Source organism: Nannospalax galili, unplaced genomic scaffold (assembly GCF_000622305.1).
Source record: "Nannospalax galili isolate Female #2095 unplaced genomic scaffold, S.galili_v1.0 scaffold918, whole genome shotgun sequence".
Taxonomy (NCBI): Eukaryota; Metazoa; Chordata; class Mammalia; order Rodentia; family Spalacidae; genus Nannospalax; species Nannospalax galili.
In genome coordinates this window covers 3287908-3298584 of record NW_008343216.1, presented here as the reverse complement: position 1 = coordinate 3298584, position 10677 = coordinate 3287908, and positions in this window count along the sequence as shown.

The following is a 10677-nucleotide window of genomic DNA, read 5'->3' as shown; positions in this document are numbered from 1 at the left end:
CTTCCCTTCCCCCCTTTCCCTTCCTTCCCTTCCCCCCTTTCCCTCCCTTCCCTTCCCCCCTTTCCCCTCCCTTCCTTCCCTTCCCTCCCTCCCTTTCTTTGCTTTCCTTTCCCTTCTCTTTCCTTTTCCCTTCTCTTCCCTTATTTTCCTTTTGCCCTCCTCTCTCTATTTGTCTTCTTTTCTTCGGGAGGGGTAATAAAATTATTCACTCAAATAGCTATCCAGAGGGAGGAGCCAATGTTCCTACCTGCAATCAACTAACAAGAAAAATGAAAGGCTTTATCATACAAAATATATTAAAAGTGCAGTGAAGCCTGAAAACATGGAGCAGAAGTTATAGCCTAGCACATAAGTTTAATTCTTGTTTGGGAATTTTTTGGTAGACTATCTTTCTAAAATGCAGTCTGCTGGCTTATTATTTTTTTTAAAGGCTGACAGTTAATTAGCACCAAGTCTTATTACAGAAGTCTCCTCTAAAGCAGACATATTCGAGTTATACTGAAGTGATTGTCATAAAAGGATTGTTTGCTGTGGTGCTCACAGATGGCAGAAAAGACAGCCCAGGAACGCAAACAGCCTGATAATCAAGATAGCCTTAAAATATGGGAGAGTTTCAACTCTGCTTCTGGCAGTAATCGCTTTTCAAATATCTCAGGCTGTTATGTCCAAGTGGTTTACTTTAAAGCAGCCTTGTCATCAAAGGGGTCCCAGAGTCAAGAATAATTATGATAATTACCCAGAATTGCACCCCCCAAATAATCATAATAATACCAAATCTTAACCAAGTACAATATTGTTTGTGCAATACACTGCTACATTCAAAAAGATGAAGTGCTAGACAGCTAAGATCTATTCTTGACTGACAAAGCAACTATAATTGTATGACTTTCTGGGATAATGGTTTAAACAAAAGTAAATAGTTAAAAAAATGCACCCCCCCAAAAAAAAGGATTGGAAAGCTTAGCTGTGTTTAGTGCCCATTGATGCAAGCAGCGTTCTCTGATCCATGCTGCTATTGTTGGTTTTAGTTTAGCCCCCTCTCAATCAATATCTAACAGGGCATGATTTAATAAGGTTTTATAATCTCCAAAAATGAGGGGGGGGCAGGGTGGTTGTGGTATTGTCATTCATCAAAGGGGGCCTTTCAGGTTTCTTTGCTTTCACCTGCTGGGACCCATTTGGTCTCTTTCAAAGAGAATGCAATGACAAAATGAATGAGAAATGCTAGAATAAGAGTCCCTTATTCTGCCCAATAGTATAATCAATGGGTACTTGTAATCCCTATTGTACCTCACAGAGGTAGTTGTAAGACAATTAAATCTCGCTTCTCAGGCAAATGATTTTGGTAGTTAACCTGAAACAGCCAACAATATTGAAGAGATGAATGCATGTGAAGCGGTGATGTAATGGGATACTGTCTGCCCAGCAAATGTGTGTGTATTGATGTTGTGTGTGTGTGTGTGTGTGTGTGTGTGTGTGTGTGTGTGTGTATCATGGTACTCCATGTCCACAGTGTCCAGGAGTCATAGTCCTTTAAATAATATATAGCAAATGGGAAAAAATTTAAAGTTTCATGTACAATTTTCTACATCTCTATTTTAAATAATGTGAAAATATTCTTATTCTGCAGTATTATACACTTTAAACTCTAGTTTCATAAACAGAAAACATTTACACAGTTAACATCAGTTTGACGTGACAACCAATTTAGTTTTAATTTCATTTGCATCAGCTAAATTCAATTTCTCTTTCCCTCCATACGGTCACTGCTTAAATGTCAAAAGGAACCTTGTATTCTTCCAAAGAGACACTCACTTCAGATCACATTGTTTGTTCACCTTCAACTGTAGAGACCTCATATTTTATTTCCTGTGTCATCTATCAAGAAATCTTATGGTTTAGCCTTTTTAAAAGAGAATAAAAATATGACCTGTGATTAAATTGCATAGCACAAATTCTAAAAGATTTGTGGAGAAAAAGCATCCCACTATTCAGAAGTCCAGTGACTACTGATAAATATTAAATGCGAAATAAGGGGGGTAGAGATTGTTGTATCAGATACATAAAGATTAATTTAGTTCAGAATAATTTAAACTGTCTGAATTTGACAATTTATGTATATTTAATTTATTTTATATTTCATTTCAGTTGAAAATGCTATGTCCGAATTCCATCATGAAAGTTCCCTAAGAAGCCTCAGTTGGCTGTTATTTATAGTAACTCCAAACTCCTTCCTGGAACGTAATGCTATACTTGTCCAAATACACAAATATGTAATAAGCATACTTTTCTATGTAGAAGTACGTAATTACTTCTCTAAAGAGATTTTTTTATGAAGAACTGTTAATTTGGAATATCTGTGACCCCCAAATATTTTGACCTGGACACAGATATGTCACTGATGTGTGCTTGTGCACAAGTGCGCATTTCCATTATGTTATGCAGACATGTAGTTGCCTTATATGTAAATAAAATAAGCTCTTCGTTTATGCTACTCCACATAATTCTCTCAATTATCCTGAAAGCAACTCTCGTTGAATGAGAAATGCTGCCTCATATGACTTCTAAGTGGTAATATTTGGCATTAGAATTCTAGGTACTCATAGATTATTTTTTTAAACGTGTTATTTTGCTGGGTTTCAATGATGAAAAAATAAAGAAATCTCCTAGAAAAATAAGATTGACCTGACTGAAACGATGTATTCATGCATAATGCTGCATTTAGCGAGAGTGAAGCGCCTGACTCCTCTGGATACTTCCAAATGAGTCCAGCTAATTGGGGTAACCCAAGCCAATGGCCATTTGAAAGACTCGAGGTCAGGTGTTTTATTGCTGGGATAGTATTCAAAAAAATGACTGTCAGGGGTGAACGAAGAATTATGTCAAGAGCATTCAGCATTACTGCCACTAAAGAGAGAGGAGGGGGAAAACACTGTGAAGAAAAACATGTCATTTTCTAAATGAGCTAGGGGAGGAGGATGGGGCAATAATGTGGCCTTCAGCTGTGGGTTTATTAGGTTTCCATTCCCATGATTCACATCTGCATTAGGCAGAAATAGTTTTACTTTTAATACAGTTGCACTCTACTACTTTACTTTCTTGTGGAGTAAAAAATAGCTGTAAAAAACATGCAGATGAGGTTGTGGTTCTTTGTGATTGTTTGTTTCCCTATCTCCTGGGCTATTTTCCTGGTTCTATAGCAAATCTTAGCATTGTTGTCTGATTTGCCATGGAACAGTGAACATTGCTTTTCCTGGCCAAATCACCCAGTGTTAAGTGCTATGTGATACAGATCAATAGGGCATCTACAGCTGTACAAAAAGGACAATGTTGTTTCTATTAACTATTCTGAATGAGAGTGTGGCCTAGTGGTTGAAGGATTAAACTGAGTCTTGAGGTTTTTGATATCTTGAATTCTAACTCTACCCAAGTCATTGGATTTCTAATGGCATTCTTAGTCGATTTGTTTTTATTTCATTTTGCCTCACAGAAATATACTTATGAGTTATGAACTTGGAAATAGACACCTCATGTGATCATTCAATAAATGATAAAAATCTGGAGGACTGATGAAGAAAATCAGAAACACACTTGATGACATCTAAATTATGTTGTTTCAACTATTCAGTCAGATGAATTGCTCATATTGTGTTTCACATAGTGTTTCTATTCCCGGCTGTTCTTCCATCATCTTTTTTGAGCCTGAACCCATTTAATAATACTTTGCATTCATGTGTACACACACACACACAAATGTGAAACTGAGGTAAAGGGTTCTCTTTCCTCCTGGAACAGGGTACACTTTATTTGATGTTGGGCCCTTGTCAGGGGAATTTTAACAAACTATAATGTAGAATACAGTTTGGGGAAAATGGGTGGATTTTGTTGCCAGTGCCAGGTGCAAATGGTCATTCCTAAGGATTAGCCACATGGATTAACCTTTCATTCCAGTTTGGGGCCCAGGGTTGTGTGTTAGTGTGAAGTTATCTGTGCACATGTGTTCATGTGAAAGAAAGAGGAAAAAACGGAGGCAGACAAAATGCTATAGGCTTGCATTATTGTTAACTCAAACTAACCTATAACAGTAGGATAGGCCCTTCCCTTTTGTCGTATTTTCTGCTCAGATCCCTGGATTCCAGCTGTTCATCATTTCTTCCTCCTCCTGAAGCTGCTCCGGCTGTTCTTCCTCCTCTTTTTCCTTCCCCATTAATCCCTAGTTCTTTTGTGAAGAATGCTACGCATTTGTAAACACTTCATTCAAAACTTAAGACCAGAGAGACCCTGTTATTGATATAAACAGGTAGCGGGCAGTCTGTGGTCTGGTTTTCATCTACTCTGTGTTACTTCTTTAGTCACTGTCCACAGAGGCGGAAAGGTAGAGCTGTATCTGAGAAGCCTAGCACTGTCAGGCTGGACTGCTGAGCAAGGAAGCGCGCATGCGCTCTAGGCCTGGCGGACTCCCTATTTGACCCCATGCTGGTAAAATACTTGGGCAGTGCACTCTGAGAAGACATTTAGTGAGAAAACTTGTAAAGGCTTAACTTTCATATTGATAAACTATTTTTCTTGATTTTCACGAAAATTCACCTAAGTCAGTGTGAAGGAATTAAATGAAGTAACCGACAAAGAGTTGGGATTCCTTCTCCACGTCAAGGATGTGGTTTTTAAAAACCATTCCTTCTATTCTGCAAATTAAAAAGATAGGAATTTTAGTCATCTCAAAATGTCAGTAGTGTTTCCTGTGGACCTTATGCTTTCTGTGGCCCCGTTAAAAATTTATTTCTAACTTGATCCAATTTAAGATTCCTATTATAAAAATGTAATTCAAATTTACGGTATTCCAAATAACAAAAGGATAGGTAATCTGTTGTTGTTGTTTTTTTAACAAATAAGTATACTGATTATATTAACAGTTCCAAAATTATTCCTAGGTCCCTGTTACCTAGCTTAAGGATCTATACTTATTTCCTAGAATCTTTGTAACAGGCTATTATAAAAACCAAGTGTGAGAAATTTAGGAGCTGATTTCTGTCATCACAACCTACTATGTAATGTCCACTGTTTAAAGTCATAGAAAGTGACTCTGATATTCAGTTTTTGAATATTTAATTATAAAATTGTTTATCTTCAACTAATTGCTTCATCAAAAAGCCAACCCATTTTGAAAGAAAAATAGCCTGTTTCAGAAAACAAATCACATTTTAAAAACCAAATTGTTATTATTTAGGTGAGAGTCCAGTCAATAGATTTTTATTATCTTTTTATGCAATTATGTGTTGATGTTACAGAAAACTAACTGATAAATGAGTTCATAATGCATTGCCAATCAAGTACTAGTTCAGTCTGTTTGTTGCATCTCCAAATTTGATTTTAATTTGGCCTTAGGTGCACAGCTTAGTGCACTTAGATACAAAATACGTAACTATATTTTTTAACTCTGATTGTCTTGCCTAAAAAAAAAATCACAAGTTTTGATAAATTCTGAATACCAAAAGAAATATTAGTCTATGTCACTTGCAGCTATCTCTCACTTTCCAAGGACACAGTAGCGACCCTGTTTCCCATTTGTGGAATTGTTTACAATCTTTCATTTACATTGGGGTTGAATCTTTTTCATTAGTTTTGGTTTGGTTTTGTAGGACTGATATCAAACCCAGAGCGTGGAGTTTGCTAGACCAGCACTCTATCACTGATCATATCCCCGGCCAGAGTTCAAAATTCTTAAAAATGTTCTCAAGAAGGTTTTCATTAGAATAATTAATTTCAGCCTATAATGAAGCAATGTCCCTCTCAGAATCAATAAGAAGCTGTTATTTTCTGAAAGAGCTCAAAGAGAACAGAGTGAAGCCCTCTGCTGCACATGCACTCTCCCGGATGGGTTTTCAAGGACAGAGCAACTTCATGCTCACCATCATCATCGATGTTAAAGAGTTAGAAGCAAACCAACCAAATCAAACCAAACCAAACCAAAACCAAATGAACAACAACAAAAAGCAGTCATTACACATCAAGGAAAAAATTTTGAAGACGTTGTTTTAGATTCCTATAGTATCAGCCTTGTTTTATGTTCCTCAAATTAACAGAATGTCTAAGAGGGAGAAAAATCAGTTGTGCATACACAGGGATCCTATTTCAAAATCTACCTCTCATTCTATTTATCTTTGTATTGATCAATTGCAACTCTTTCTGTAGTGATAATCATAATAATTTGGGGGATTATGTCCAAAGCAAAAATTATTATGTTTTCAAATATGAGAAAAACTAAGGTGTAACTCATTTATCATGTCATATATGTCACAAATCAACTAATAATCTCCCAATCCAGAACCACACAGTAAAAGCAAGCCTTAGCTCTGCCTGTGAAGCAAGTTTGACCAAGTTGCCCTTTGGTTCCCTACTATTTGCATTTTAAAGAGGCATGATTGCATTATTGGATCCTTGTTTTAGTAAATGTTCTAATTGGATGTCTTCATAAAATCTCTGGTTTTTAGAAATTTATGGAAATCAGAGCTAAGAAAAGACTTGATAAAGGATATATCTTGCACTGAAACACTATACTAGGGACAAAACGCTTTAGTAAGTTGGGTAAAGATAAAGCTTTTAGAAAATTTTCCAATTTTGAACTGGTACAATATTATATTCAAAGCTGTAGAAATCCATTATAGGTATAAACACAGCTATATTGATACACATGAAATAAATTATGCAGTTCAGTTTGCCAATGTGGAATATCATTTTGATCATATCTAAATTTTCTATGGGACTTAAGAGAATTTTAAAAAATATATCCCAACTACAACAGATTTGTCACTCATGCAGTGCTGAGCATGAAGGCCTAATTTTACCTTTTTCTATCATTTTTAAGGCACTTATCTGAAAGATCAAAACAGCTTTTAAATGGACATTTGTGAAGGTAGACAGCGTGATGTAGAGGTGCAGGGAGTTATTAGCCTGATACATATGTTGGGAAATACACCAAATATAAAAGTACATCTCAAAGTTCGGAAGGGTAGATTAGAAAATATCTCGTAATCTGAGAGAAAACTTTACATAAGGCAAAAATACTGCATTTGAGAAGCAAGAACAAAGACATTTGTAGAGAATGTTAAAGGGTGAAGTCTCCTTTCTGACAGCAGTTTTAAATCCAGCATTTTATATTGCAATCTTTAATGGGAGACCCCAGAATATCAGAGGAAGAAAAACAAAAAGATTTTTTGATGAAAAAAAAAATCAAGAAAAAGGAAGATGGCTGAGAATATACAAACTTTGCCTGCAGTTGTTTAAGCAAAGGCATAGAGCGGAAGGAACTGTTCCCTCTACCTATGGGGGAGGGGGGGCTACATAACAAATAGCAGACTATCCCCAAAAGACCTGAAAGGTAAAGTTCTCAGGAAGCCCCAGTAAATACCGAAATGATTTTTACTATTCCAAATTTAATCCGACATTTTCTAAGTATGTGTATGGGGAAGGCAGAATACTCCCATTGTGTCCTGGAAAGTGTCATGCGACACAGAAAGATCTTTCTGAAAGAAAAGGCATCTTACTTGACTAAACACTGCGCTCCCAGCATGAGAATAAATGTAACAAGGTGCAAGGCGACTGCCAGGTCCAATACAGTGCTTTTATGCCATCTAGTGGCTGTCTGAGAAGTCTTCACAAGACCTGGGGCTCTCAAAGGATATAGATGATGTCTGTCTGTAAGGCAACTGGGAGAAAGGAGTTGCCACTATAAGTCAAATAATTTGGAAACACAAGGTTTATTTTGGTTGGGAAAATATGAATTTATTTCAGGACAACACATTCACCAGATTAACTTGGCTCCTAAGTTTTGAATGCCATTTTAATTGGAGTGGAATTAGTCTTTCCCTTCTCTCTTCCCTCAACTCATTTTCTACTTTATTTTTCCTTCATATGCTATTCTGTACCTTAAATTTTTTTCTTTTAGTTTCTACTACTACTTTTGAAATTTCATGCTTTGGCTTTCAGTTTCTCAAAGACTTAAAGCGTTTCTTGCTTTTTCATGTTTGTTGTGCATTTGTAAGACTTTCCTTTAAAATGAACCACCTCAATATTGAGATATTGAGAGTTAATATGGTTAAAGAACCACCTTCCTTTCTTTTTGAAATGCACAACGCTAAAATAGTTATATCTTCTAAGACTTCCATTGCCTGCCCTCGGATGCATTGCTTAGCAAGTAACACAGAATATCAACTTGCAAGTGTTTACAAGCTGAAGTAGTTTTTTTTTAATTTTACAAAATAGCTTTAGGATGTCATTTATTATACACACTGTATAAACAGAAGGCATGCTTTAATTTCGTTAACAACTCATTTTCAACTAGCGCCAATGTTTCATTTTTTCTAGTTGAGATTTATTTCACAAGCACAGGAATAATCTTTTTTGATCTCGTTGATTCACACATTTTAATATTATATTTATTGTTTCGAAGAATACGATTTTCTCCTAGGATAATGTGAAAAATTTTATCTGCAACATTTCACTGAGATGTCTTTTAATGAGACAAAGAAGTTGATTTCTAATTTTGGAAAACAAACTTCTGCATAATTTTAGTCAGAGACCAGTGCTAAAATTTTATATCACTGCAAAGACAGGAGATGCTGTTGGGAAAAGGGCACAGCATTGCAGTAGGGGAGATGGGAATTTTGAAAATCACTTGACATAAGAATCAGACAGCTTTATTGTGGTTAGAGATCAACAAGAAATACAGATTGGGATGGTCCTCAAAGGTTGATAGAGGCTTTGAAAAAAAAAAAAAAAACTTCGACAGGTTCTGTCCACACACTCTCGGAATCTCACTCAATTAAAAGTACTGTATTCTTTGATCCTGGCAAAAAAAAAAAAAAGAAAAAAGAAAAAAAAAACTTTACTTAGTAAGTTAGCACAGTATTTTCAAATATTTTAAGTAATATACAATGGGAAAATAATTTTATTAGTTATTTTCCCTCATTTTTGACATATATATCAGAAAATTTACTTTCAATGAATTTTTGGAACTTAACTTAGGCCTGAAAAGAGGAGGAATTTGCCCTACCTAATTGTATTCTTTTTGGAATGATTATATTTTAACCATTTAACTTAGACAAGGCACAGTGGTTTTAAAGAACACTCTTCTTGAATGATGAACTGAACAGGTTTCTTTAATTCTCATAATTTGTACTAAGTTTTAGTATAAATCAACTTAAAAATACCAACTCTAAATTTTCACTTTCAAAACAGCTAAAGAAAAAAAATCACTTCACACAAAATGAATATTTTCCCTATTTTTTCTTCTTGAATGGCGATGTAACAATCTCAACCAAATATGAACGGATGACAGCTGTGTCTGTATATTCTATTAGCTCAAATGGTTGACTTTTTAACTGATTTTTAAATATAACTTTTTCATGTCAATTGGTAATTTTAAAATTGTATTATTTTTATATTTTCTAATAATTGTTAGATGTATACTTCCACTTGATTTCCATATGTAAGAAGAACTTCTAAAATCTGAGCAATAGCAAGAAAGTGAGGCAGAGTGGGGGATGGCGGTGGGATGGGATATGAATGAGACACATGATACACGTGATACACATGTTTGAAAATGCCAAAACAAAGCTTGCTATTTTGCACACTAAAAATTAAAATTTTAAGATACATTTCTCTGTAATAACTGCTGATTTATGTAGCGTATTTCAAAACCAGTAGGTTTTCTACCTATTTCAGATCAATAATACTGTGAGCCATACATAGCAACGGTCCTTTAATAATATTTTTTAAAACTTTGGAAAGTCAGAAACTTCTTTGCTGAGTAGAATAATGGTGCTTATTTGCTCTTCTTCTAAGTACGTTCATATAAACATAAAGGAAAAACAGACTTCTAAAAATTTTGAAAATGTATCTAAGCAAAATGTTATTTTTCTGATAAAGGCAAATTCAATAAAACTATACATATTCATTGATTAAAGAAAAAGCAAAAGACACAGAGAGGGTTCAGTGTAGAAAGAAAGGCATGTGGGAATCACACCACGCTGTCAGGGATTAGTGCTGAATTTTGATTAGAACAAGAAGCTATAATTGCAGTGATAATCTTTTGCACTGTTTTTAATTGTAATCAGTGCAGATGTTTGTAGCTTTATGATAGGAAAAATAGGGATTTAGAAGATGTATAGCTGATCAACTTGGCTTATTTTAAAAGATGAATTTGATATACAGAATTACTGAAAAGTAACAAATTCACAAGTATTAAAACGTAAATAAAAGTCAAGCATTCATGACAAATTGAAGTGTACAGACTGCAAACTTACTAAGCTTCCATAATTTTCTTCTTCCCTTTTCTGTCCTCTTTGTATGAAGTAAAGTGAACAAAGACTCTCCATCAATAAAATTGGGGAAACAGATGCTTTGAACTATGGCTGAAGAATTTCTGATAAAGAAAATATTAAGATCTTGATAACCTTGCTTTCTCCACAGATGCAATATTTTGATTCATTCTTTATGTGCTAAAATTAAATCCAAATAAAAACATTCTGTGCATGTGTTACATTTTGCATCTCTTTCTTTTTGCCTATTTTTATCTTAAGATGAATTTACATAAAGATGATTGATAGATGATAGATAGATGATAGATAGATAGATGATAGATGATAGATAGATAGATAGATAGATAGATGATAGATG